Here is a 26,266-nt window from a genome sequence, read left to right as displayed (position 1 = left end):
CCCTCAGACTCCACTATAAATACAGGCAGCCTGCTGGCCATAGGTTGCCTGTTAATTTTAGGTTCCTGGCTATTTGTTGGACTACTGAATACTCACCTGCTCCTGTTCCCTGACGATCCTTTGCCTGCTCCTCCTGTACTGCGCATCCCTCCTGGTATTGTGACCTCGGCTCCCACCTGACTACTCTTTGCGGACTCCTCTGGTACTTCTTTACTCTCCTGGTATTTGACCACGGCTTCTCCTAACCATTCTTTGCTTAACCCTTTGTACTGCGTAGCTCTCTTGGTTCTGACCCGGTCCGTTCACGTTAGGGCTGCAGCTAACGATTATTTGAATAATCGATTAGTTGTCGATAATTTCATTGATTAATCAGGAAAAAACACCAAAATGACAAAAAAAAGGGGTTTATATGATTTTACTTGAAAAATTATGTCCAAAGGTCATATTAAAACAAATTGTGAATGTCACTGTTATGGGGTATCTGTGGATGTCACTGTTATGGAGGGGTTCTGTGGATGGCACTTATGGAGGGGATCTGTGGATGGCACTGTTATGGGGGGGAAATGTGGATGACACTGTTATGGGGGATCTGTGGATGGCACTGTTATGGGGAGGGGGATCTGTGGATGGCACTGTTATGGGGAGGGGGATCTGTGGATGGCACTGTTATGGGGAGGGGGATCTGTGGATGGCACTGTTATGGGGAGGTGGATCTGTGGATGACTATGCTATGGGGGATCTATGGATGACACTATATAGCATCTTATGCCATATGTGTCATCCACAGATCTCCCCCATAGCAGTGTCTTCCACAGATCCCCCTCCCATAACAGTGCCATACACAGATCCCCCTCCCCATAACAGCCCTGGCCCCGCCGCTCACAGCAGTATTCCTTAACCGGCAGTAACTTTTACTTTATATCACCGCATCTTCTTTTACCTTACAATGAAGCTCCAGTAACCGGCAGAGCGGGCGGCGGCGTAACGTCACTTACTCACGTGACGTGCCTGCTCCGCCCACTTTATGAATAAAGCAGGCAGAGCATGCGCGTCATGTGAGTAAGTGACGTTACACCGCTGCCCGCTCTGCCTGTTACTGGAGCTTAATTGTAAGGTAATAAAGATGCGGTGATCTAAAGTTCAAAGACCCGCAGGCATAGCACCTGACCGCCCGCTCCCGCCCACATAGCAACGAATAGGCCAATTATTATCGATAACGTTGATTAATCGTTGCAGCCCTAGTTCACCTTTCGTATTTTGTCTTGTCTGTCTTCCCTGCACATATCCTAAGTAAGGGACTGCCGTCCAGTTGTCCACTGTCATCAGGACAAGTAGGCAGGGCCAGGGTGAAGCGTAGTGGTCACTATCCTTCCCCCTGTGTGTGTGTGTGGACGTGACTGTTACAATACAGTCCCATGTTAATAACATCACCCCCTCCCTCAGACTCCTGTAACATTCAGTCCCATGTAAATAACGTCACTCCCTCCGCCAGCCCCCTCCGTCATACAGTCCCATGTAAATAACATTCCTCCCACAGCTGCCATCAACAGACAGTCCCATGTAAATAACATCCCACCTTCCCCCAGCCCTCTGCAACACACAGTCCCGTGTAAATAACATAACTTTCTCCTACAGCCACCATCAACATACAGTCCCATGTAAATAACATGACCCCCTCCCCAGCCACCTCTAACACACAGTCCCATGTAAGGCTACTTTCACACTCGTGTTTGGTGCGGATCCATCATGGATCTGCATATACGGATCCGTTCAGATAATACAACCGTCTGCATCCATTCAGAACGGATCAGTTTGTATTATCTTTAACATAGCCAAGACAGATCCGTCTTGAACACCATTAAAAGTCAATAGAGGACGGATCCAGATTGTGTCATAGAAAAGGGATCCATCCCCATTGCAAGCAGCGTTTTGGTGTCCGCCTCCAAAGCGGAATGGAGACCGAACTAATCCTTTTCCATTCAGAATGCATTAGGGCAAAACTGATCCGTTTTGGACCGCTTGTGAGAGCCCTGAACGGATCTCACAAACAGAAAGCCAAAACGCTTGTGAAAGTAGCCTAAATAACATCCCTCCCTTCAGCCCGAACATACAGTCCTAGTTAAATAACCACAACTCCTAGCATTGCTCTGCCTTTCCCTTCACTAAACTCTCCTTCTGTAGCAGACATCACCTCAGCTTCTTCCCCCAAGACTTCTCTTCACTGGCGCATTGTGCAGCTGTCAGTCTGTGCAGACTTGGGGAATCGCGGCCGCACTGCAGGCTGTCACACTCAGGCAAGAGGGGACGGTTAGGGGGAGCTGTTACCTTTACTTGAAGCAAGGAGGTCGTTGCCCCCTTGACTTCAAGCTGGCCGGCACTATAGCGCTGATGGAGAATAAAACTGCATTTTTTTAACTTGCGCAGCATCGGACAACAGGATGAAATATATGATTATTAACAGGCTGCGGGCTACTACGAGGTACTGCTGACGGGTGTAGATGCATTTTTGAGGTGACAGGTTCCCTTAAAAAATCAGTTGTATTTTGCATCGTCATATACTACTAACATCCATAGCATTTATTGTGTGGGGGCTTTATTTTCTGTGGGATGGGCAGAAACCACAGTTAGTGCACCTGCGGATTTTGCTGCAGAGTTTTCCAGGACTGAAAAATCTGTTCCATTCAACTGAATGGGACTTGCACCAATCCATGTGCTTGCCGCCGCATTCAAAGGAATGGAACTGATTTTTAGTTGTGGAAATTTCTGCAACAAAACCTGCAGTGTGTGAAGACGTCCTTAAACTCCAGTGTATCCAAAAATGGCAAATAAAATATAAGTGAGTAAAGTAGATGCCACTAAACACCTACTGTATGTGAGAACTCTCCTTAAAAAAAAAAAAAAAATTATCCGTATCCCAAAAGTGAGACACAAGGTTAGCACTATAATGGAGCAGGCGGCTACCCCAACTCTGCTGTGATGGAGGCGCGCACACGCTCGAGCGTTCTCCTCACAACAATGGGACAAGCTCGCCGTGAGCGCGCCTTCTAGAACGCCTGACAGAACTGTCCCAGTCAGGCGGGGGGCGGGGCCTCCACACTGTATTTCCCGCCTCCCCTCATAGTGAATGGGAGGTGGCGACGGCGAAGCCCGACTGTATGTATTATTACATACTTCCTGTGGTATATTTATGAGAGGGATTTCGATTTCCGGTAGCAGCTCCTCCTTACTTTCTGTATTTGTATCTCCCCTCGTATCTCCTCCTGTGACTGGCCGCTATAAGATCATCGACTGGGCGGAGCTGCCGTGAAAGGGGATACTGTCTAGGTTATTATACCCCTCCTTACAGACACACACAGCGGTGGATGGGGGAGAGGAGTCCCCCTAAAAGAGAACGGCAGGAGAGGACTGTGGGAGGGCCATTTAATAACAGCACAACTTATCATACACTTCAGGCAATGTCTATGGGGATCCACCTGCAGGTAAGCAATTCCATGGAGGGGAGGCTTTTGTATGCAGAGAGGTCACCATCACGTGAGGAGACTCTCCTGTCTGGAGCTGTATTGATCGGCTGGAGCCTCTTATTACATGGCCGAAGGAATCTCCTATGACATCAGCTGTGGGGATGTGACGTCATTATTTATTGCTGATAATCCTGCCTGTGTGCCCTCCTCAGAGACTCTATAATGAAGGATGTCAAGGAGAAATGCATTAGAATATGATATTAAAAGTGATTTATCCCAAACCACAAGGGTCCGAACTTAGCCCAGCCAAGTGTGCTACTTAGCATTCCCTATCGTCCATTATCTCCCTTTATGTCTCCCCAGACTGTCTGTAACAAAGGCTGTCCCGGGGTACTAATACTTATTCCTCCAGTCCTGTTAAAGGGGCAGACCGAGAATGCAGAACACTTCTTTTTAGTAGGACCTGCTTAATGATAGGACCGGTGTCAATGCTGAAAGGTACAGAGTGGGGAATTTGAAGGACAAGGTCTTAATATATTGCAGGAGGAGATGACAGTGCGTGGATTGCAGCGTGGATAGGGTTACAGTAAAGTAGGAATTGCCTGTAAAATGCCAATTCTAGGAATAATAGGCTTGGACTTTTTCATGTGTATCAGTCATGCAGTATATTTCAGAGCAGCTCGCCACCCGTGAGAAAACACAGTACTGTGGTAATACTTAGCGGGTGGCATCTCCTATTATACAGGTGGCGGCGGCAGCACCATATCTATTTAATAGGAGCTCAGGACATCTGGGTTCACTTCAGAGCTTTGCCGTTCTCTTTCAGCGACATATAAAATGCCTGTGTTCTTAGTCTTTTGGTCATATTATATATAAGAAAATACATCTCTCACGTGTCCTTCGCTCGGAGAGGCAAGTCACTCATTTTCATCCAAACTTTGTCCAGTTTTGCTCCCAAAAGGTTCCACTTTTGCATATGTTCAATAGATATACATTAGTAAATTTCTTGTCTCGCTCCTAAAGTTTTTTTTTTATGCACGTTATCCTGCACATTATTTATAGGATCTTTTATTAAAGGGAACCTGTCCCCATGAAAATGTGACCTAATCTACGTGCAGCATGTTATAGAGCAGGAGGAGCTGAGCAGATTGGTATATTGTTTTATGGGAAAATATTCAGTATAACTTGTATTTTAGTAATTTACATTCCTGCTCATTCTGGGCTTTGAAGACCAGGAGTTGCTCCTATCAGTGACTGACAACCCACCCTCTATGACTGTGTATACAGATATAGCTGTCAGTCACTGGTAGGACCGTCTGCTTGACTTCAAAGCCCAGAATGAGCAGGAATGTTAATGTATAAAATACAAGTTTTACTGAATCTTTTCCCATAAAACTATAGATCAGTCTGCTCAGCTCCTCCTGCTCTATAACATGATGCCTGCAGCTCAGACACCATGTTCAATGTGACAGGTTCCCTTTAAAGGGTTTGTCCGCTTTTTACTATTGATGACCTATTCTCAGGATAGATCATTAATATCAGATCAGCGAGGGTCCGACTCCTGTCAGCTGTTTGAAGAGAAGGCAGCGCTCGTATGAGCGCTGCCTTCTCTGTTCTGTTTACCTGCTCACCACAGCAATTGCAGCAGTGAACAGGTGTAATTACAAGTGTGGCGTCACCATTCACTTCAATGGGACGGCTCTGTAGTATTCACATGAACAGACAGAGCGTCCCATAAAAGTGAATGGTAGCGCCATACTTGCAATTACGCCTGTTCACTGCGGAAATTGCTGTGGTGAGCACTTGTATGGGCGCTACCCTCTCTTCAAACTGCTGATTAGAAGGAGTGCCGGTAGTCAGACCCTCACCAATCTGATATTGATCTATCTTTAGGATAGGTCATCAATAGTAAAAAGCAGACAACCCCTTTAAATGGAACCTGTCACCAGGATTTTGTGTATAGAGCTGAGGACATGGGTTGCTAGATGGCCGCTATCACATCCGCAATACCCATTCCCCATAGCTCTGTGTGCTTTTATTGTGTAAAAAAACGATTTGATACTTATTATTATTATTAATATTATTAATTATTATTATTAAAGCGCCATTCATTCCATAGAACAGCTGTACATATGAGAAAAGGTATAAATACATAATACAGATAATTGCACTAATCATGAAGAAGACTGGTTGCAAACTGGTACAGAAGGAGAGGCCCCTGCCTGTGAGGGCTTACGATCTACATGTACATATGCAAATTAACCTGAGATGAGTCCTGTCCCTGAGATGAGTCCTGTCCCTGAGATGAGTCACGGACAGGACTCATCTCAGGTTAATTTGCATATATATCAAATATTTTTTTTTACACAATAAAAGCACACAGAGCTATGGGGACTGGGTATTGCAGATGTGCTAGCGGCCATCTAGCAGCCCATGTCCTCAGCTCTATACACAAAATCCCGATGACAGGTTCCCTTTAAGTGTTGGCCTATCCTCAGGATAGCCCATCACTAGCCGATCAGTGAGGGTGTGACACACCGCACCCCCACCAATCAGCTGTTTGGTTATAATTTCCCACCAGAAGCAGACAGCTCTGTCTACTTTATAGTGGACTGAGTTCATCACTGCTGCACTCAAGAATATGGACATGTAGGACAAAAGTATTGGGACACACTTCCTAATGAATGAACTCAGTTGTGTTTCATTCAGTCCCATTGCCACAGGTGTATAAAATCCACCTCCTAGCCATGCCGTCTGCCTTTACTAACATTTGTGATAGACTGGCTCACTGAATTCCAGCGTAGCACTGTAATAGGATGTCACTGTTGTAACAAGACAGTTTATGAAATCTATTCCCTCCTAGATATTCCATAATAAACTCCAGTTCCAGTGAAGGGAAATCTTAAACGGATTTCAGCTAGACCCCCCTCTCCCCAAGTTACCAGGCCTGTGGAGGATAGCATATTTACCTGTTGCCAGACTCCAGCTTCTTTGGTCCACCACTACTGCACTTTGGTCCTGCTGGTCAATATCCAGTTTGATGGGGGTCACGTGTGCCATTGCAGCTAGTGACTGGCTTTTTAATAGTTTGTACCCCATGCGTCATGTGGCCCATTAACGTGACACACATGGAAAACATCACCGCTGAGACCAGTCTTTAGCTGCAGCAGTACACATGACCCCATAACCCTGGATGATTACGAGCCGGAACCTGCCAATTGGGAGACGGTAAGGCTACTTTCACACTAGCGTTTTAGTTTTCCGGTATTGAGTTCCGTCATAGGGGCTCAATACTGGAAAAAAACGCTTCAGTTTTGTCCCCATTCATTGTCAATGGGGACAAAACTGAACAGAACGGAATGCTCCAAATGTTGTAGTTTGCTTTCCATCCTGGGATGCGGAGCAAGACGGATCCGTTATGACCCACAATGCAAGTCACAATAGAAAACTGATCCGTCCTCCATTGACTTTCAATGGAGTTCATGACGGATCCGTCTTGGGTATGTGAAAGATAATACAACCGGATCTGTTCATAATGGATGCAGACGGTTGTATTATCAGTAACGGAAGCGTTTTTGCAGAACCCTGCCGGATCCAGTAAAAACGCTTGTATGAAAGTAGCCTAAGTATACTTCCCTCCGCAGGATCAGCAACGTTGGGGGCCTTAAAGGTGGACAACCCCTTTACTGCTTCACCATACCAAGACATTTTGAACAATTTTATGTTTCCAACTTTATGGGAACAAACAAGATCCATAAAGACATGGTTAGGGAGTTCAGTGTGAAAGAACTTCACTGGCCTGCACAGAGCCCTGACCTCAACTCAATAAACAGAACACAGATTGTGAGCCAACATCAGTGTCTGACCTCACAGATGCCCTCCTGGATGAATGAGCAGAAATTTCACCAGACACTTCATAATCTTGTAGAAAGCCTTCGGCCTCATGCACACGACCGTTGTGTGCATCCGTGGCCGTTGTGCCGTTTTCCGTTTTTTTTCGCAGACCCATTGACTTTCAATGGGTCCGTGGAAAAATCAGAAAATGCACCGTTTGGCAGCCGCATCCGTGATCCGTGTTTCCTGGCCGTGAAAAAAATATGACCTGTCGTATTTTTTTCACGGCCAACGGTTGACGGACCCATTCAAGTCAATGGGTCCGTGAAAAATCACGGATGCACATAAGATTGTCATCCGCGTCCGTGATCCGTGTCCGTTTTTTCCTATCATTTCAATGGCAAACTTGACTTAGATTTTTTTTTCATTTTTCATGTCCGTGGATCCTCCAAAAAACAAGGAAGACCCACGGACGAAAAAACGGTCACGGATCACGGACCTACGGACCCCGTTTTTGCGGACCTTAAAAAACAACGGTCGTGTGCATGAGGCCTTCCCGGAAGATTTTTTACCTGCATATGCAGGACCAACTCCATATTAACGCCTATGGATTTAGAAGGGGATGTCAAAATCTCAGGTGATTATGCATGCGGTAACCACATGTGTGCCCACTCCGTGTGGTCGTACCCTAATACTGCTGCTGCCAGGTATGTGGATAATAAAAGTCAGTGGTCGGCGCATAGGAGCTTCTTGTTCCCAGCCTCTTATCTCAAAATGACGTAACTGTACGTCATGTTCAGGTAAGGGAAGTATGAGCTGAGCCTGCTCCATATACTGGAAGCTTATAACTCCATTTCCGGCCATTTAACCAGTGCTGTAGTAACCAGCTGTGTAGTTCTGGTGCCAGCCGATTGGTAGACTGTCAGACCGCTACGTATCTGATATTGATGGCGTATCCTGAGGTTAGGTGAGGCCATCATTATAAAAGGACTGAACAATACCTATAATGGCCGCCAAACAACTGTAGCAGCCACATGATCTCACTGACCGTTCCAATTGCAGCATAGGAGGGCATTGAGAATACCCCCCCCCCCCCCCCCCCACACACACTATTTATTCTATACAGGTAGTGAATGTTTATTTCTTGCATTAGTTAGTGACATCCCCCCCTTAAATGTCATGTCTATTTTATCTGTAAAAAGCTGATATTTTCGACTCCGCTACTGTTGGCAGTAGAACAAATGAATTAATCAGATGCATGGTGTGGAAAATGGAGTTATGCTGATTTCTTTGAAATCTCAGTATAAAATATGCCGGGCTTTTCTTTGAATATGCATCTAAACAATACGTTTTCAATGCAATTCTGAAAGACAAATGGCTCACATTACACTGGTGGCTGTCATACTGTGGTTCTCCTGGATTATTATTACTGAAGCCCTCAACATCTATCTCCATCATCTTTCTCAGTTCACATTGTGTCTTCTCTCTTAAATATTTCTGTCATTGCTGCTATTTCTGACTAGTGTATTGTAAAAAGATATTTCAGCACACTGATTTGTCTATAGGGTTTTGTATCACCTACTGTAAATGACAGAAGGTTTAGGGACTGTTCACATTATCTTGTAGCTATCTGCTAAGCTTTTCGTTGGGGGATACTTTTGAATCACCCAACAAATGTATCATTCAGAGGATCCATTCAATTCGTTGAGACGAAGGAGTCCAAAAGATTAAACTTTGGCCTGTGTTTTATCTGCTTTCTGTCTCTACAGTTTTTGAGGACAGAATACCATAATTCAAAGGGGTTTTTCAAGACTTAAATACTGATGACCTATCCTCTGGTCAGTGAGGGTCTGACACCCAGGACCCCCACCGATCAGCTGTTTAAGAAGGCACCGGCTCTCCTGTGAGTGCCGTGGACTTCTCACAGCTTACCAAGGACAGCGCTATAAATTGTATAGCGGCTGTGCATAGCGGTATCACAGCTCAGCCTCATTCACTTCAATGGGGCTGAGCTGCTCCTAGGCCATGTGCCCGATGAACTTGACCTCACTGGTCTAAGGAAAGCAGTGAGAGGACGGCAGCACTACTACAGCTGATTGGCGGGGTTCTCGGGTGTCAGAAAGGTCATCAGTATTTAAGTCTCGGAAAACCCATTGAATAGGCCATTATGACTATATGTCCATCAAATAGATGTACACAAACAGAAAGCAGGTCAAACATAGTCCAGAGATTAATATTTTGGCCTGGGAAGCAACCATCATGGAAAATAAAATGGCCGCCGTCCAATTAATACACACAAAACTGCAGCCTTTTTATTTCCCCTAATAATTGCTCCCTAGACAAAACAAGCCAGGTATTTGGGAATATATTCATAATAAAGTAATTTAACTATTTTCTGTGATTTTATTTTATGAATTCCCAGAGAACCCCTTTAAGGTATTCCGATGTGTCCAACCAGTAGAAAGCTTAACAGAGAGCTAAAATGTGATGGCTGTCCATCCAGACTCTAGTTTCATGACATTATTGACAGTTAAGGGCTCTTTCACACTTGCGTTCTTTTCTTCCGGCATAGAGTTCCGTCGTCGGGGCTCTATGCCGGAAGAATCCTGATCAGTTTTATCCTAATGCATTCTGAATGGAGAGAAATCCGTTCAGGATGCATCAGGACGTCTTCAGTTCCGGAACGGAACGTTTTTTGGCCGGAGAAAATACCGCAGCATGCTGCGCTTTTTGCTCCGGCCAAAAATCCTGAAGACTTGCCGCAAGGCCGGATCCGGAATTAATGACCATTGAAAGGCATTGATCCGGATCCGGCCTTAAGCTAAACGTCATGAGCCGCACGGACGTGAGCCGCACGCACGTCGTGAGCCGCACGGACGGTAAGTATGCCGCTCCCTGCTACTACTATGGCAACCAGGACTTTAATAGCGTCCTGGCTGCCATAGTAACACTGAAAGCATTTTGAAGACGTCTTCAAATGCTTTCAGTACACTTGCGTTTTTCCGGATCCGGCGTGTAATTCCGGCAAGTGAAGTACACGCCGGATCCGGACAACGCAAGTGTGAAAGAGGCCTAAGGCTACTTTCACATCTGTGTTTTTGCTGGATCTGTCATGGAAGTGCTTCCGTCACAATGATACAACCGCCTGCATCCGTTATGAAAAGATCCGGTTGTATTTGTAAAATAGCCATGACGGATCTGGTACTAAAACCATTGTAAGTCAATGGGGGACGGATCCGTTTTCTTTTGTGTCAGATACGTCTTGCTCCGCATTCCAGGACGCACTGAAAAAAACATTGCTTACTGCGCTTTTGTCTGCGTCATGGGAACACAATGAAACTGAACAGAATGCATTTTGGTGTACTCCGTTCCCTTCAGTTCAGTTTTGTCCCCATTGACAATGAATGGGGACAAAACTGAAGCGTTTTCCCCTGCTATTGAGATCATATGACGGATCTCAATAGCAAAAAGGAAAAGCGCGGATGTGAAAGTAACCTGAAATGATTATATTATCACACAAATCATCCATGCATGCTCGCTAACATGTCTAAAAGGAAAACTAAGTGCTGCGGCGTCTTCATACAGTATCAAGCTTGAATGGAAGCAGGACTACAGTGACCAGGCCTGGCCTCTCTCTACACAGTGTACAGAGCTATGTAGTTCCAGTATTAGGCCTCATGCGGTCCGCAAAAACGGGTCCCGTAGTTCCGTGATCCGTGTCCGTTTTTTGTTCCGTGGGTCTTCCTTGATTTTTGGAGGATCCACGGACATGAAGGAAAGTAAAAAAAAAAATCGTTTTGGTGTCCGCCTGGCCGTGCGGAGCCAAACGGATCAATCCTGACTTACAATGCAAGTCAATAGGGACGGATCAGTTTGATGTTGACACAATATGGTGCAGTTGCAAACGGATCCGTCCCCCATTGACTTTCAATGTAAAGTCAGGAGTCCCTATTATACCATCGGATCGGAGTTTTCTCCAATCCGATGGTATATTTTAACTTGAAGCGTCCCTATCACCATGGAAACGCCTCTATGTTAGAATATACCATAGTATAGATCGTGGAAACTCATATCCGACAGTATATTCTAAGACAGAGGCGTTCCCATAGTGATGGGGATGCTTCAAGTTAGAATATACTACGAACTGTGTACATAACTGCCTCCTGCTGCCTGGCAGCACCCGATCTCTTACAGGGGTCTGTGATCCGCACAATTAACCCCTCAGGTGGGGCAGACCCCCTCGCTCCCCAGTTTTAATTTAATTAGTGGCCAGTGCGGCCCCCCCCCCCTCCCTCTACTGTATTAATTTCATTGGTGGCCAGTGCAGTCCCCCCTCCCCCCCCCTCTATTGTATTAATTTCATTGGTGGCCAGTGTGCGCCCCCCCCCCCCCAATCATTGGTGGCAGTCGAGAGTTCCGATCGGAGTCCCAGTTTAATCGCCGGGGCTCCAATCGGTAACCATGGCAACCAGGACGCTACTGCAGTCCTGGTTGCCATGGTTACTTAGCAATATTAGAAGCATCATACTTACCTGCTGCACTGCCTGTGACCGGCCGGGAGCTCCTCCTACTGGTAAGTGACAGGTCTGTGCGGCGCATTGCTTAATGATCTGTCACGTAGGAAGAGCGCCCGGCCGGTCACAGACAGCGCAGCAGGTAAGTATGATGCTTCTAATATTGCTGAGTAACCATGGCAACCATTGCCATGGTTACCGATCGGAGCCTCAGCGATTAAACTGGGACTCTGATCGGAACTCTCCGCTGCCACCAATGATCGGGGGGAAGGGGGAAGCCGCAAACTGGCCACCAATGAAATTAATACAATAGAGGGAGGGAGGGGGGCCGCACACTGGCCACCAATGAAATGAATACAATAGTGGGAGGGAGGGGGGCCGCACACTGGCCACCAATGAAATTAATACAATAGAGGGAGGGAGGGGGGCCGCACTGGCCACCAATTAAATTAAAACTGGGGAGGGAGGGGGGTCTGCTGCCTGGCAGCCCCTGATCTCTTACAGGGGGCTATGATAAGCATAATTAACCCCTCAGGTGCGGCACCTGAGGGGTTAATTGTGCGGATCACAGCCCCCTGTAAGAGATCGGGTGCTGCCGGGCAGCAGGGGGCAGTCATGTACACAGTTCGTAGTATATTTTAACTTGAAGCTTCCCCATCACTATAGGAACGCCTCTGTGTTAGAATATACTGTTGGATCTGAGTTTAAACCTACGGCCACGGATCACGGAAGCGGATGCCAATCTTGTGTGCATCCGTGTTTTTTCACGGACCCATTGAACAGGTCATATTTTTTTGACGGACAGGAAACACGGATCACGGCCGCTGATGAACAACGGTGCATTTTCTGAGTTTTCAACTGGCCCATTGAAAGTCAATGGGTCCGCAGAAAATCACAGAAAACGGAACAATGGCCACGGATGCACACAACGGTCGTGTGCATGAGGCCTTGCTAGTAAAGTGCCAGGGTTCGGAACGTAACCAATCCGATATTGATGACCTATCCTTTTTAACTTTTTTTTGTTTTATTATTTAGGAAAAATGTCATAGCAATTTAATAGTTTTATATTCTTGTAATGTTGTTTTAACATTGGTAGTAACTCAGCAATTGTATATCACGTTAGTTTGGACTAGAAACTGTCAGGGTAGCATGCTTAAAGGGGTTATGCCACATTTTGAAGCTATCACTTATCCACAGGGTAGCGGATAACAAACTGATTGGTGGGGGGTCCAACCACTGGGACCCTACCAATCCCAAGAACAGGGGTCCCATGTCCCCTGCTGCTCTATTCATTCTCTATGGGACCGCTGGAAATAGGGGAGCCCTGCACATGGTTATCTCTGGTAGTCCCATATTAAATTAATGGAGCAGCAGGGCACATGTTGAACGTTCAACGTGCTGCTCCATCAGATCAGGGAACAGGATCCCCCTCCCCAGTCTTTACATTTGGTGGCAGTCCCACTGGTCAGTTATGTATCAACAACACATTCTTTAAGCAGTTGTTCACGCTGTCATTTTTGGCAGCTCATTTTAGTGGTCGCAAGATTTTTGGTGCAGCTTCTGCACCAAATTTAGGCTACTTTCACACTAGCGTTCTGCTGTCCACTCGTGAGCTCCGTTTGAAGGGGCTCACGAGCGGAGCAGAACGCTTCCGTCCAGCCCTGATGCAGTCTGAATGAATGCGGATCCGCTCATACTGCATCAGTCTGGCGGCTTTCAGCCTCCGCTCCGCTCGCCTCCGCACGGCCAGGCGGACAGCTGAACGGATCCGTCTGCATTAATAACTTAGAAAAATTTCTAAGTGCGCAAGTAGCCTGAGCGGATCCGTTCAGACTTTCAATGTAAAGTCAATGGGGGACGGATCCGCTTGAAGATTGAGCCATATGGTGTCATCTTCAAGCGGATCCGTTCCCATTGACTTACATTGTAAGTCTGGACGGATCCGCACGCCTCCGCACGGCCAGGCGGACAGCTGAACGCTGCAAGCAGCGTTCAGCTGTCCGCCTGGCCGTGCGGAGGCGAGCGGAGCGGAGGCTGAACGCCGCCAGACTGATGCAGTCTGAGCGGATCCGCATCCATTCAGACTGCATCAGGGCTGGACGGAAGCGTTCTGCTCCGCTCGTGAGCCCCTTCAAACGGAGCTCACGAGCAGAACGCTAGTGTGAAAGTAGCCTTAGCTGTTAAGAATGTATTCAACATATATATGGTCCTCACGGGTAGTTAGAAACCAATATGACTCAGAACATGACCTCATCTATGAAATTGTCTGAATAACCGGTCTAGAAGGTATGAGTGGCATGCCTCCAAAAGACTCCAGGTTCATGACATCCTTGACAGTTCTATTAAATGACTCGGTTATTAAAAGAATCATCCATGTGTTTACTGAAATATGGGGACGGAAATGGTGTAAAATAAACTGGATTTATGGCCCATAGCGCCCAATCTCAGCACAGTCTGCATTTCATATTCTGCTCTTGTGGCTGCTATAGGCAACAAAGTTTCAGAAGTCATATCCCCTTGTGTGTAGAAACTTGTGCAAAAGTAATGTCCGTGATCTGTCTCAGTCCCCCTCTGGGTGAAGTAGAAAACGCCAGAGGAGAACTGAAGCTATCTCATACATCTGGAGCATCAGTTGTGGTGCCAAATAGCGCCGGACAGAAAACGCTGCATGCTCCGTTTTTCTGTCTGGCACTATCGGTGTACAGATGCTGGATCAGTGCACTGAAGTACTGTGCACATGTATATGTTGTGTCCGGCTCCCGGCCTGAAATAGCTGGGATATGTAAACAACTGATATATGTAAAGCAGGCCTAAGGGTGCTGCAACACAACATCTTTTTATTGATATTTTTTATAGTAAAAAACCTTGAAATTATTTTTTAGTCACTTTTTTTCCTGACTTTTTTTTTTCCTATGGAGAAGTACCATATATGAGAAAATATCTGAAAATCAACATACCCAGAGCGTTCTGCGATTAGAAAAAAGAACAGAAAGGGAGCTAGAAAGCTGCCTTAAAGGGGTTGTCCCATCTCAGACAATGGGGGCAAATCGCTAGGATATGCCCCCATTGTCTGATAGGTGCGGGTCCCACCGCTGAGACCCGCACCTATATCGAGAATAGGGCTCCGCAAGTGAAGGAGGGTGCACTGCGCATGCCCTCCATTCATTTCTATGGGGCCGGCGAAAATACCCCTATTTCCGTCGGCCCTATAGAAATAATTAGGAGACTGGGCCGCGCATGCACGGTACGCTCCCATTCACTTCTATGGGAGCAGCGCTTGGTGGTGGACGTACCCTGGGAAATCTGGGGTCCTCCAGCCACAGCTCTCCCCGCTCCGTTCTCTTTATAGGTGCGGGTCCCAGCAGTGGGACCTGCACCTATCAGACCATGGAGGCATATCCTATGCCCCCATTGTCTGAGATGGGAATACCCCTTTAAATCACCACTACAAAAGTTCCTGTGTATGTCTGGCATTTTATAACTTCCTATTGGTCAGCATGTAAAATCTGGCTGCAATGTGTTTTGCTCCCAAGAAAACAGTCAAAATAGGGTTGTTTTCTAAAAAAAACTAAATAACAAAGTAAAAGGTTATATATAGTTTTTCACTGAAGGACCTCTGAAATATTAAATGGAACCTGTCATTGGTTTCATGCTGCCTGAACGAGAATTTTCCTATTATAAGGAGAAATAAGTAGAAACCTGTCCGTTCTGACAAACTCGATGAGAAGAAGCCGCACATTGGATTCTCTTCTCCTGTTCTTGGGTGTCATAGACGTACCGAGACATACGGACGTTCCTGCGCCAGGTGGCAGGAGATCTGTGAGACTGGCAACACATGGTTTGATCTGACTTGTTTTCCTCTGTGTCTGTGTTGTTTCTGGTGCTTGCCACACCTTCTATTCCCAGGTGTGGCTATTATGGTCATTTAACCTTCTCTATTTATTGTTGTTTCTCCCACTATGCTATGCGGTTTATAGCTTCTGTTGGACTTGTAGTTAGCTTGTGTTTGGTTCTTGGCTGAGTTCCTTGTGCTTCATTGAAGTTAAGTGTTTCCTTTCCCTTTTGTATTATGTTTATTATATGTGTGTGTTGCCTTTCCCTGTTTGCCATTAGGCCTGAGGGAGACTCCTGTTCGCCCTTCCCTTTGGAGGAACAGGTAGACACAGTCCTGACATTAGTTCCAGGGTCCTATAGGGCAGTGATGGTGAACCTTTTAGAGACAGAGTGCCCAAACTGCACCCCAAAACCCACTTATTTACCGCAAAGTGCCAACACAGCAATTTACCTTGAATACAACAGTCCAATACAGTATATCTTCCATGTACTTTATCATTTAGCTATAATAGCCTGCCTACATTCAGTGAGCTGCCTGTGCTGTTCATAGTGCGCCCTGCACTGATGACTGGTGGGAAAGATCTAAGGCATATTGGTACACTGTAGACTCTTTCCGGGGCGGGTGCCCACAGAGAGGGCTCTGAGTGCCGCTTCTGGCACCCGTGCCATAGGTTCGCCACCACTGCTATAGGGTGACATAGGATTCTAGGTATCTGGTGTATGAACTTGCCTACCTTTGGGGTCTGTTTATACTGGTAGTCTGTCAGAACTGGAGTTAGGGTTTTCTCTAGGTGGTGTCCATCTTCCTTCCTGAGTTTCCAGGCCTTATTCCGGTATCCCCTTTCCCTCCTATGCTCGGTGTGGTGTTTTCCTCCCACACACGAGCGTGACATTGGGTTTTTAATGCTGTGGGAAAAATTCTGTTTTTGTGTTTCATAGGATACATTTACATGACTGTATGTGGTCCACATTAGTTTTTTTTCTCTGGACCCATTGACTTCTGATGGGTCCATGAACCGCATTTTGCAGCAAGTATATGACATGTTCTATCTTTTTAAGCATAAAACATGCCCTATATTTGGCCACAAACTGTGGTCCATGGACCCATTGAAGTCAATGGGTTCGCAAAAAAGCAACACAGACGTCATCCCTATTTTGCGGATTTGTGTTTTGTGGACTGCAAAATACATATGGTCATGTGAATGTACCTTTATTCAGCCTTATACCTGTACACAACAGTATCGTGCATTTTTCAAATTCTTTTTCATAGAAATGGCTATTCTTGTCCAAAAAACTGACTATAATAGGACATGTTTTATAATTTGCGAGATGGACATATGGATGTGGACAGTACACACATGAGATCTGTGTTGTATCCGTTTTTTTTCTTTTTGCAGGCCCATAGAAATGAATGGGTCTGTGTGCAATCCACAGGGACCAACATTATGTGTGCATGATGGGTTCCTTTTAGAGCTGACTTGATATAGGCAAATAATTTATTTCTTTGAATTCGTTTTGTTAAAGCTTCCCAAATAAATAACTACATTGTCTGGTGAAATTAAATGTTTATTTCCGTTGTAATACTCTGTCTTAGGAACTAAAAGACAAATTAAAGACAATCTGTCACCAAAAGATGCAATGCAATCTGCAGGCAGCAGGTTATAAAGCAGCAGGAGCTGAGCAGCTTGATATATAGTTCTGTGGGAGAAGATTCAGTAAAACTTGTAATTTATACATTTTAGGCTACTTTCACACTCGTGTTATGGGCGGATCCATCATGGATCTGCAAAAACGGATCCGTTATAATAATACAATAGCATGCATCCGTCATAAACAGATCTGTTTGTATTATCTGTAACATCGCCAAGACAGATCCGTCATGAACTCCATTGAAAGTCAATGGGAGACGGATCTATTTCTGTTGTCTATTGTGCCAGATTGTGTCAGAGAAAACGGATTCGTACCCATTGACTTACATTGTGTGCCAGGACGGATCCGTTTGGCTCATTCTCGGAACGCCCAGGAGAGGAGCTGATGTCTCCTCCCCATCGCCTCGATAGTAGTAATTAGCATACGGGCAGGAGACTGTAACTGGGGCACAGCAGGCGAACAGAGCGGCGCCCAGGAATAATAGTAGGTGCAGGGAGATCCCTGGGTGCCGCTCTACATGTCCTGCTAACTTAACTAAGTCTGAACCCATAAAAAAGGTCCTCCTATCTAGAGTTGTTGCGATACCAATTTTTTAGTCGGTTTCGATACCATGAAAAAGTATTGCGATGCTCGATACCATTCGATACCACGCGAATAAAATAAACCAAAAAAGCCACATGCATTCTTTTTTTTTAAAAATGGCGAATCACACACTTTTTTTATTTTTATTTTTTGTTACGCCGTTCACCGCATAGATTTTTTAAATATTTGAATAGTTTGGACTTTTCTGATTTGGCGATATGTAATATGTTTATTATTTATACATTTTATATGTGAAATATGTGAAATACTTAATATTTTGGTGGTGTTTTTTTTTTTTTTTCACTTTTTTTTACACTTTTTATTTAATAACTATTTCCTCCCTTAGGGACTAGAACCTGGGATTTTTTTCATCCCTTGTCCTATTCAGCCTGATAGATCTCTATCAGGGTGATTAGGACTTCACACTGTCCCTGCTGCTCTGTGCTTTGTGCACACAGCATCAGGGATGTTACCATGGCAGCCAGGGCTTCAGTAGCGTCCTGGCTGCCATGGTAACCGATCGGAGCCCCTGGATTACACAGCTGGGGCTCCAATCAGAAGCTGCCACTGCACCACCAATGAGGGGAAGGGGAGGGGACCCTGTGGCCACTGCCACCAATGATTTTAATACTGGGGGGGGGGGTTGAGAGGGCCGGCACACTGTGCCACCAATGATTTTAATGGGGGGGGGGGGCGCACTGTGCCACCAATGATAATTACCCCTTAATACAGGAGGCGGGTACTGGCAGATCAGCGGCAGTTAACCCCTCAGGTGCCACTGATTGCAGCTCCCTGTCAGGGGCAGGGTGACTGCTATGCGATTCTGCTGCCGACACCTGCCTCCTGTATTATGTGTTTAAGACTACTTTTCCTGGGTCCAGACTTTAAGTATTAGGCTACGCTGCGCTGTCCAATCGCAGCGCAGCGAGAAGGAACGCCCACTAGAGAAGCTGATGTCTCCTCCCCATTGCTCCGATAATAATTAGCATATGGAGCAGGAGAGGAGACAGTAATGGGGCACAGCGGGTGAACGGAGCTGCGCCCAGGAATAATGGTAAGTGCTGAGAAATCGCTGGGCGCCGCTCTGTGTAGGAAAAGTCGTATCATTGGTGGCGCAGTGCGCCAGCCCCTCTCTTCTCATTGGTGGCAGCGGCAGCACAGGGGGGAGGGAGAGACTGCTTCCTTCTCCCCTGCGTTGCTGAGAGAACATGAGCGTGCTGAGAGCAGCACGCTCATTTTCAGAGATACTAGACTGCGCAGCCCAGTATTGAAATAATGGAAATCCTGGTATCGATATCGATTGGGTATCGAAATCTCGATACCCGCAACAACCCTAGTTGAACGTTTGTTTCACAGACAGAGCCATACACATTTTAGTACATATTGGCCATTAGAATTGTTCAAACTGCCCATACACGTTCAATAAAATTGGCCGATGGATGAAAGGTCTTTGAACGAAATATCTTTTGTCCAACTATCAAACAAAAATATTAAATGTGGACAACCACTTTTCAAACAACAATGGACTATCATCTGTCAGCCTTAAAGCTCTGCTCTTTCTGGCTACAGTTGTACACAGGGAGGTGTTATCAGTGATTTACAGCATTCTCTGTGTAAGTGTGTATACATAGCTGTCAGTCACTGATAGTTGTACACGCGGAGGTGTTATCAGTGATTGATAGCATTCTCTGTGTAAGGCTACATTCACATGACCGTATGAATGAGTCCGCGGGTGCGGACCCATTCATTTCTATGGGGCTGCAAAAGATGCTGACAGCACACCTTGTGCTGTCCGCATCCGTTGCTCCATGCCTTAGCCCAACAAAAAAAAAATATAACATGTGCTATTGTCCGCAATTGCGGACAAGAATAGGCATTTTCTATGATAGCCACGGCATGTGTGGTCCACAATTTGTGGACCGCACATGGGCCGGTATCCGTGTTTTGCGGATCTGCAAAACACAACGTTCATGTGAAAGTAGCTTAAGTGTGTATACAGGTCCTTCTCAAAAAATTAGCATATTGTGATAAAGTTCATTATTTTCTGTAATGTACTGATAAACATTAGACTTTCATAAAGTTTAGATTCATTACACACCAACTGAAGTAGTTCAAGCCTTTTATTGTTTTAATATTGATGATTTTGGCATACAGCTCATGAAAACCCAAATTTCCTATCAAAAAAATTTAGCATATTTCATCCGACCAATAAAAGAAAAGTGTTTTTAATACAAAAAAAGTCAACCTTCAAATAATTATGTTCAGTTATGCACTCAATACTTGGTCGGGAATCCTTTTGCAGAAATTACTGCTTCAATGCGGCGTGGCATGGAGGCAATCAGCCTGTGGCACTGCTGAGGTGTTATGGAGGCCCAGGATCCTTCGATAGCGGCCTTAAGCTCATCCAGAGTGTTGGGTCTTGCGTCTCTCAACATTCTCTTCCCAATATCCCACAGATTCTCTATGGGGTTCAGGTCAGGAGAGTTAGCAGGCCAATTGAGCCCAGTAATACCATGGTCAGTAAACCATTTACCAGTGGTTTTGGCACTGTGAGCAGGTGCCAGGTCGTGCTGAAAAATGAAATCCTCATCTCCATAAAGCTTTTCAGCAGATGGAAGCATGAAGTGCTCCAAAATCTCCTGATAGCTAGCTGCATTGACCCTGCCCTTGATAAAACACAGTGGACCAACACCAGCAGCTGACATGGCACCCCAGACCATCACTGACTGTGGGTACTTGACACTGGACTTCAGGCATTTTGGCATTTCCCTCTCCCCAGTCTTCCTCCAGACTCTGGCACCTTGATTTCCGAATGACATGCAAAATTTGCTTTCATCCGAAAAAAGTACTTTGGACCACTGAGCAACAGTCCAGTGCTGCTTCTCTGTAGCCCAGGTCAGGCGCTTCTGCCGCTGTTTCTGGTTCAAAAGTGGCTTGACCTGGGGAATGCGGCACCTGTAGCCCATTTCCTGCACACGCCTGTACACGGTGGCTCTGGATGTTTCTACTCCAGACTCAGTCCACTGCTTCCGCAGGTCCCCCAAGGTCTGGAATCGGTCCTTCTCCACAATCTTCCTCAGGGTCCGGTCACCTCTTCTCGTTGTGCAGCGTTTTCTGACACACTTTTTCCTTCCCACAGACTTCCCACTGAGGTGCCTTGATACAGCACTCTGGGAACAGCCTATTCGTTCAGAAATTTCTTTCTGTGTCTTACCCTCTTGCTTGAGGGTGTCAATGATGGCCTTCTGGACAGCAGTCAGGTCGGCAGTCTTACCCATGATTGCGGTTTTGAGTAATGAACCAGGCTGGGAGTTTTTAAAAGCCTCAGGAATCTTTTGCAGGTGTTTAGAGTTAATTAGTTGATTCAGATGATTAGGTTAATAGCTCGTTTAGAGAACCTTTTCATGATATGCAAAATTTTTTAGATAGGAATTTGGGGTTTTCATGAGCTGTATGCCAAAATCATCAATATTAAAACAATAAAAGGCTTGAACTACTTCAGTTGGTGTGTAATGAATCTAAAATATATGAAAGTCTAATGTTTATCAGTACATTACAGAAAATAATGAACTTTATCACAATATGCTAATTTTTTTAGAAGGACCTGTATATAGATATCTGTCAGTCACTGATATCTGTACACGGGGAGGTGTTATCAGTGATTGATAGCATTCTCTATGTAAGTGTGTATACATAGATAGCTGTCAGTCACTGATATTTGTACACGGGGAGGTGTTATCAGTGATTGATAGCATTCTCTGTGTAAGTGTCTATAATAGATAGCTGTCAGTCACTGATAGTTAAACACAGGGGAGGTGTTTTACAGTGATTGATATCCTTCTCTGTGTAAGTGTTGTGACACAGTGAGGGGTTGTGTCTGGCAAGGCAGGTATTTTCCTCCCAGCATGTGCAGCTGGTCTGGTTTCCAGCCAGGTGAGGTAAATTACCGGACTGGAGTTTAAATGCCGGTCCGGGTTTTGGCAGCACCTGGCTGTCCCTAAATAGGCTGCTGAGCTCACCAGAGAGGTGTCTATTTTTGGGATCTGAGGCTTTGTGCCGTGCTGGAGGACTGAGAGCCGCACGCTGGACTACTACTGTGGACTACTGGAGGCAAAGGTGACTTGCGTTATATTGTATGTGAATTAACACCAAGACTGCAAACATCATAGCCACTTTTCATAATCTTGCTGACCGGACGTTTCGATCCCAAATGGACCTTCTTCAGCGGTCTAGTTATCTATGGTGTAAAGATAATATAGATCCAATTAGAAATTACACATATATGATGTGGAATAACATAGAAATAAACACTTAAAGGAACTTTCATCTAGAGGTAAACCATGTTAATCAGTGAAAAAAGAAACCTGGAAACCCACCTCTTTAAGGCTACAACTAGTGACCCTGCTCCCTTTATACCGCCATGACCAACTTCACCCACACCTTCTGTGTCCTTCTCCTATACCATGTAGATTGTAAGCCCTCACGGGCAGGGCCATCTCTCCTTCTGTACCAGTTTGTAACTCGTCTTGTTCATGCTTAGTGCAATTGTCTGTATTATGTATGTATACCCCTTTTCATATGTAGAGCACAATGGAATGAATGGCGCTTTAATAATAATAATAATACTAATAGTGGTAAGAGATGCATAGAGTAAAAAGAGTGTGAAGGCCCCAATATTAAGGAATGGGGAGTAAGGGGTGAGAAGGTAAATAGTAAGTCGATCAAAGGGAGAACAGGATTGCTCGGGAGAGTCAGCAGGCATAGATGTAAATATAGAAATATATAAGGATATATATCCAAAAGTGGATAGTGTTCCTAAAGTATTACCTGGTTTTAGTGGCTTGGAGGTATGGCGCGCTGGATCACAGGACGCTAGCCTGTGAGTGCATTGGTTTTAAACTGTATGGGCTGCTTGGCGTTCCGATAACGTGATCGGATCGTCAGGTGACATGGGAGGTATCGGCAAGCGTTCCACCGCCACGTCACGTGACCCCAGAAGTCGCGATCTGCGTTCCACAGGGATTGCCTAAAGTTTAAAGGGGGAGGAGAGACTGTAACACAGTACTAGTTATAATACTGTGGTATGTGCCGTGGTGGAACCATTCCTTGAGGTGGATAATGGTATTGAAAGGGGGCAATATATGTACTGTGTGTATACTAATGTCGTATATGTTAGCAGTAGTTTATGCAATATGCGCCGAATGCTGAACGGCGCTAGATTTCTCCAGAGCACAGGGCTGACAGATAGATGCGAGCGCTGCCTGGCCCTGTCATTCAGGACTTGGAGGGAGGTGACAAAGGTGGGAGAACGGAACTTCTATGAGCAGGAACAACGCCCCCCCCTCCTGCTGCTAGAGGCGAATTAGCATATTATAAAAGTTAGATTTCTTGAGTAACTGTGGCATAGATAAAAGTAGGAATAGGCTAGTTGTCATGATGCGCATTGTGCGTGCTTCCAGGAGGCGGGGACGGCCAAGGCGCGCTCACGTCATCAGCGCGCCATTGTGGTAACCACACTGAGGCTGAGCGCCGAGCTGATCATTCGGCGCTCGGCTGTATAGGAACTCAAGAGTCATGTGACGCTGGCCACGTCACATAACTCCACTAGCGCCCTATTTAAGCAGGCAATCTGCTGGCCACAGATTGCCTGTTATTGATGTCCTTCCTGCGATATACTCACCTGGTTGTTGTTCCTGCTTGGCTCCGATTTTCCCGTCCGTCTCATCCTTTGGTCTTGGCGTTCCCTCCTGGTTTTGACTTTGGCTTGTCCTGATTATTCTCTGCCTGCTCCTCCGTTACCTTTCTGCTCTCTTGGTTATTGACATGGCTTGTTTGACTTTCCTGTTACATGTGGTGTTTGTCTTCCCTGCACTATTCTAGCTAAGGGTTTGTCGACCAGTTGTCCCTTGTCGCTAGGACTTGCTAAGCAATTAGGCAGGGACAGTAGTGCGGGTGGAGTTCAGTGGTCACTTCCCCACCCCCGGTGTATGTGACACTAGTTAGGTTTAGCTGACATTAGCACATTGCTAATGTCAGCTAGCTTAATAGGGTTAAATCTGGTGACAGAATCCCTTTAAAAGCGAGGAAGAGAAGAAATTAAAGAAAAATCGGAAAATAAAGGATGAAGAATTAATAAAAAAAAAGGGGGGGGGGATGTAGGGTAAATAAGAATTTTCTCTAGAGCATTTTACTAACACCAACATTATTATTATAGATAAACCATTGTAATCATCAAAGGCACCTGGTTATAGGGGGAAGGGGGGAGGAAAAGGGGCGGTAAGTATAGGGAGGGGAGGGGAAAAAGGGAAAGAGGGGGTGGAGGAAAGGGGGGTGTCTCACCATCACCAGATGCGACAAGAAATTCAAAACAGGTCAGAAAGAGAAATTCAAACAAAGTGTCTGTGGATCACTACAGCTGGGTAATTAAGATAAGGTGCTCTTGGTCTTTGTGACCCACCCAGTCACAAAAAGGGATTCAAAAAACAAAACAATAAGACCAGGCACTCAAATATGTAGTCAAATGAGAACTAATTTATTGGAGGTTGTGCTCCCTAAGATGGCAATAATAATGTCACAGCTGCGGATGGGGAAAACCCTCAGCCGTGCGGTATCAGCAGATGGAGTCGCTGCAAGGCCAGGACAGAGAATTAGGGAGCTGGTCACCTCCTACACATCCCTAATTCTGACCCTGTCTCCTATCCTTATGAGCCAACCCTGAAGGTAGGAGGGCTCATACTCCGGAACCTGATATTCCTGCTCGCCCTCACGGTGGCCCTGGACTGGGAGCAGGATAAGACGACCCGTTCCTCCTAGACACGGAGGAACAGGAGTCTCACTGGCCAAGCTACATAGAAAGGGGAAACATAAACAGACATATGGCAATGACAGGTAAGTGAGACTAGTACCACACTTACCTGCCACAGACACACAACCTGGAACCCACGTGCAAGTTCTGCTATCCACAACCAACCCCAAGGACACAGCACACAACAGACATCACACGGGAACCCAGTAAACCATATGCTGCAATAACAGACAAACCATAAACTAACACCAGACATAACGTTTATGACCACCAGGGTGGCCCTCACAGGCAGATGGTAAATACCCAGGAGGATGTCTCCAGCAAGCATGGCTGAAGCACCCTCTCTGACTACTGCCTTCCACTGAGGCTTTATAGGGCCAAGTAGCCACACCCACAGTCAGACACACCCAGTGCACACACACACTAGGAAGGAAGTTAACCCTTCCAACACCAGGGAAGGGAAGACATCAACTTAAAGGGGAAGTGCACACAACACATATAACACCCCGTGCACACTGATAAAAGGCACACCTATAAAGAGGTTGCCAGGTGCAACCGCATGCCTACTGCAGCAAGCTGCCTAACACCGCTCAGGCTGCACTGCTGCCACATACCCAATGTTGCCAGCGGCAACCACACGTGAGGCAACATACTACAGCCCTCACCTGTGATTGACAACAACACCAAGACCGCAGGCAACTGCATGTGGCCACAAGAGTCACGACCATGACCAAGGATCGTGACAAATAAATAAAATCAATATATAATCAGCAGCATAAAATTACATACAAATAAAATCACATGAATAGCAGCAAAGGTACTCATCAAAATGTAAAAGTATGAGAAACCGCAGTATTTGTATAATAGCAGCAATGGATACAATGTAAAATAGCAGCAATGGAAGCAACGTGTACTCAGTTATAACGTATCAGTCAACAATCAGTTGATAATCAGGATCCAAACTCTATATAACCGCAATCCATGTATTTGATTTTTAGTAAATAATCCTCTTGGATAATCGTGTGTCTAAAGGACACTTTTAAATGAACGGCTTCTTCGATAATCGTAATTCCATACAATATTACTGCTGACTTTCAGCAGCGCATAAATAAATGTCACAAGTCCTTGAAAAGGCAGAGAGGACAAAGAGGCACAGTGCGGTATTGTACCAAGGTGGCGTCCCACCTATTAACGCAACTGTGTTGATATTACCTCAATCCAGCCGGTGTCCCCTTCTCCTTGTGCGAGCTTTGAAGGTTCGCAATGAGCCAGATATCTGTCACGACGGACATGCACTCAGACTCACAGAAAAACCAACAACCAGGCTCTAGGCGAGAAGCAGGGGAAGGGTCACCTCCTAGCTAATCCCTGACCTCTCTCCCTGCACTGCTCAGCCCACATTCAGACCTTGGTGGTAGGAATGATGTGTCCCCGTGCCTGGGTTGAAACACCCTAGATTCCCTGAGAAGGTGAAGAGGGGAAATAGGAGCAGCCTGCTCGCACAGAACCTGGATGGGAAAGATGACACAAAAAACAACCAAGACAGCAAACAACTAAACTTGAAACCACACTTATCTTTTCTGAGC

The 26,266-nt window shown here is 45.8% G+C and overlaps 1 protein-coding gene across 1 annotated transcript in view; it reads left to right on the top strand.

The window, feature by feature from the left end:
• The first annotated feature begins 3,204 nt into the window (after positions 1–3,204).
• LOC122927500 (uncharacterized protein KIAA1958-like) overlaps positions 3,205–26,266 on the top strand; it is a 157,168-nt gene continuing 134,106 nt past the window's right edge. The window contains exon 1 of the mRNA XM_044279393.1: positions 3,205–3,479. The gene's annotated coding sequence lies outside the window, so the exon portion shown is untranslated. The remainder of the gene's footprint in view (positions 3,480–26,266) is intronic.

This window comes from Bufo gargarizans, chromosome 1, assembly GCF_014858855.1.
Source record: "Bufo gargarizans isolate SCDJY-AF-19 chromosome 1, ASM1485885v1, whole genome shotgun sequence".
Classification (NCBI taxonomy): domain Eukaryota; kingdom Metazoa; phylum Chordata; class Amphibia; order Anura; family Bufonidae; genus Bufo; species Bufo gargarizans.
The sequence above is the reverse complement of the archived record's forward strand: the minus strand, read 5'-3'. Positions and strand labels throughout refer to the sequence as shown.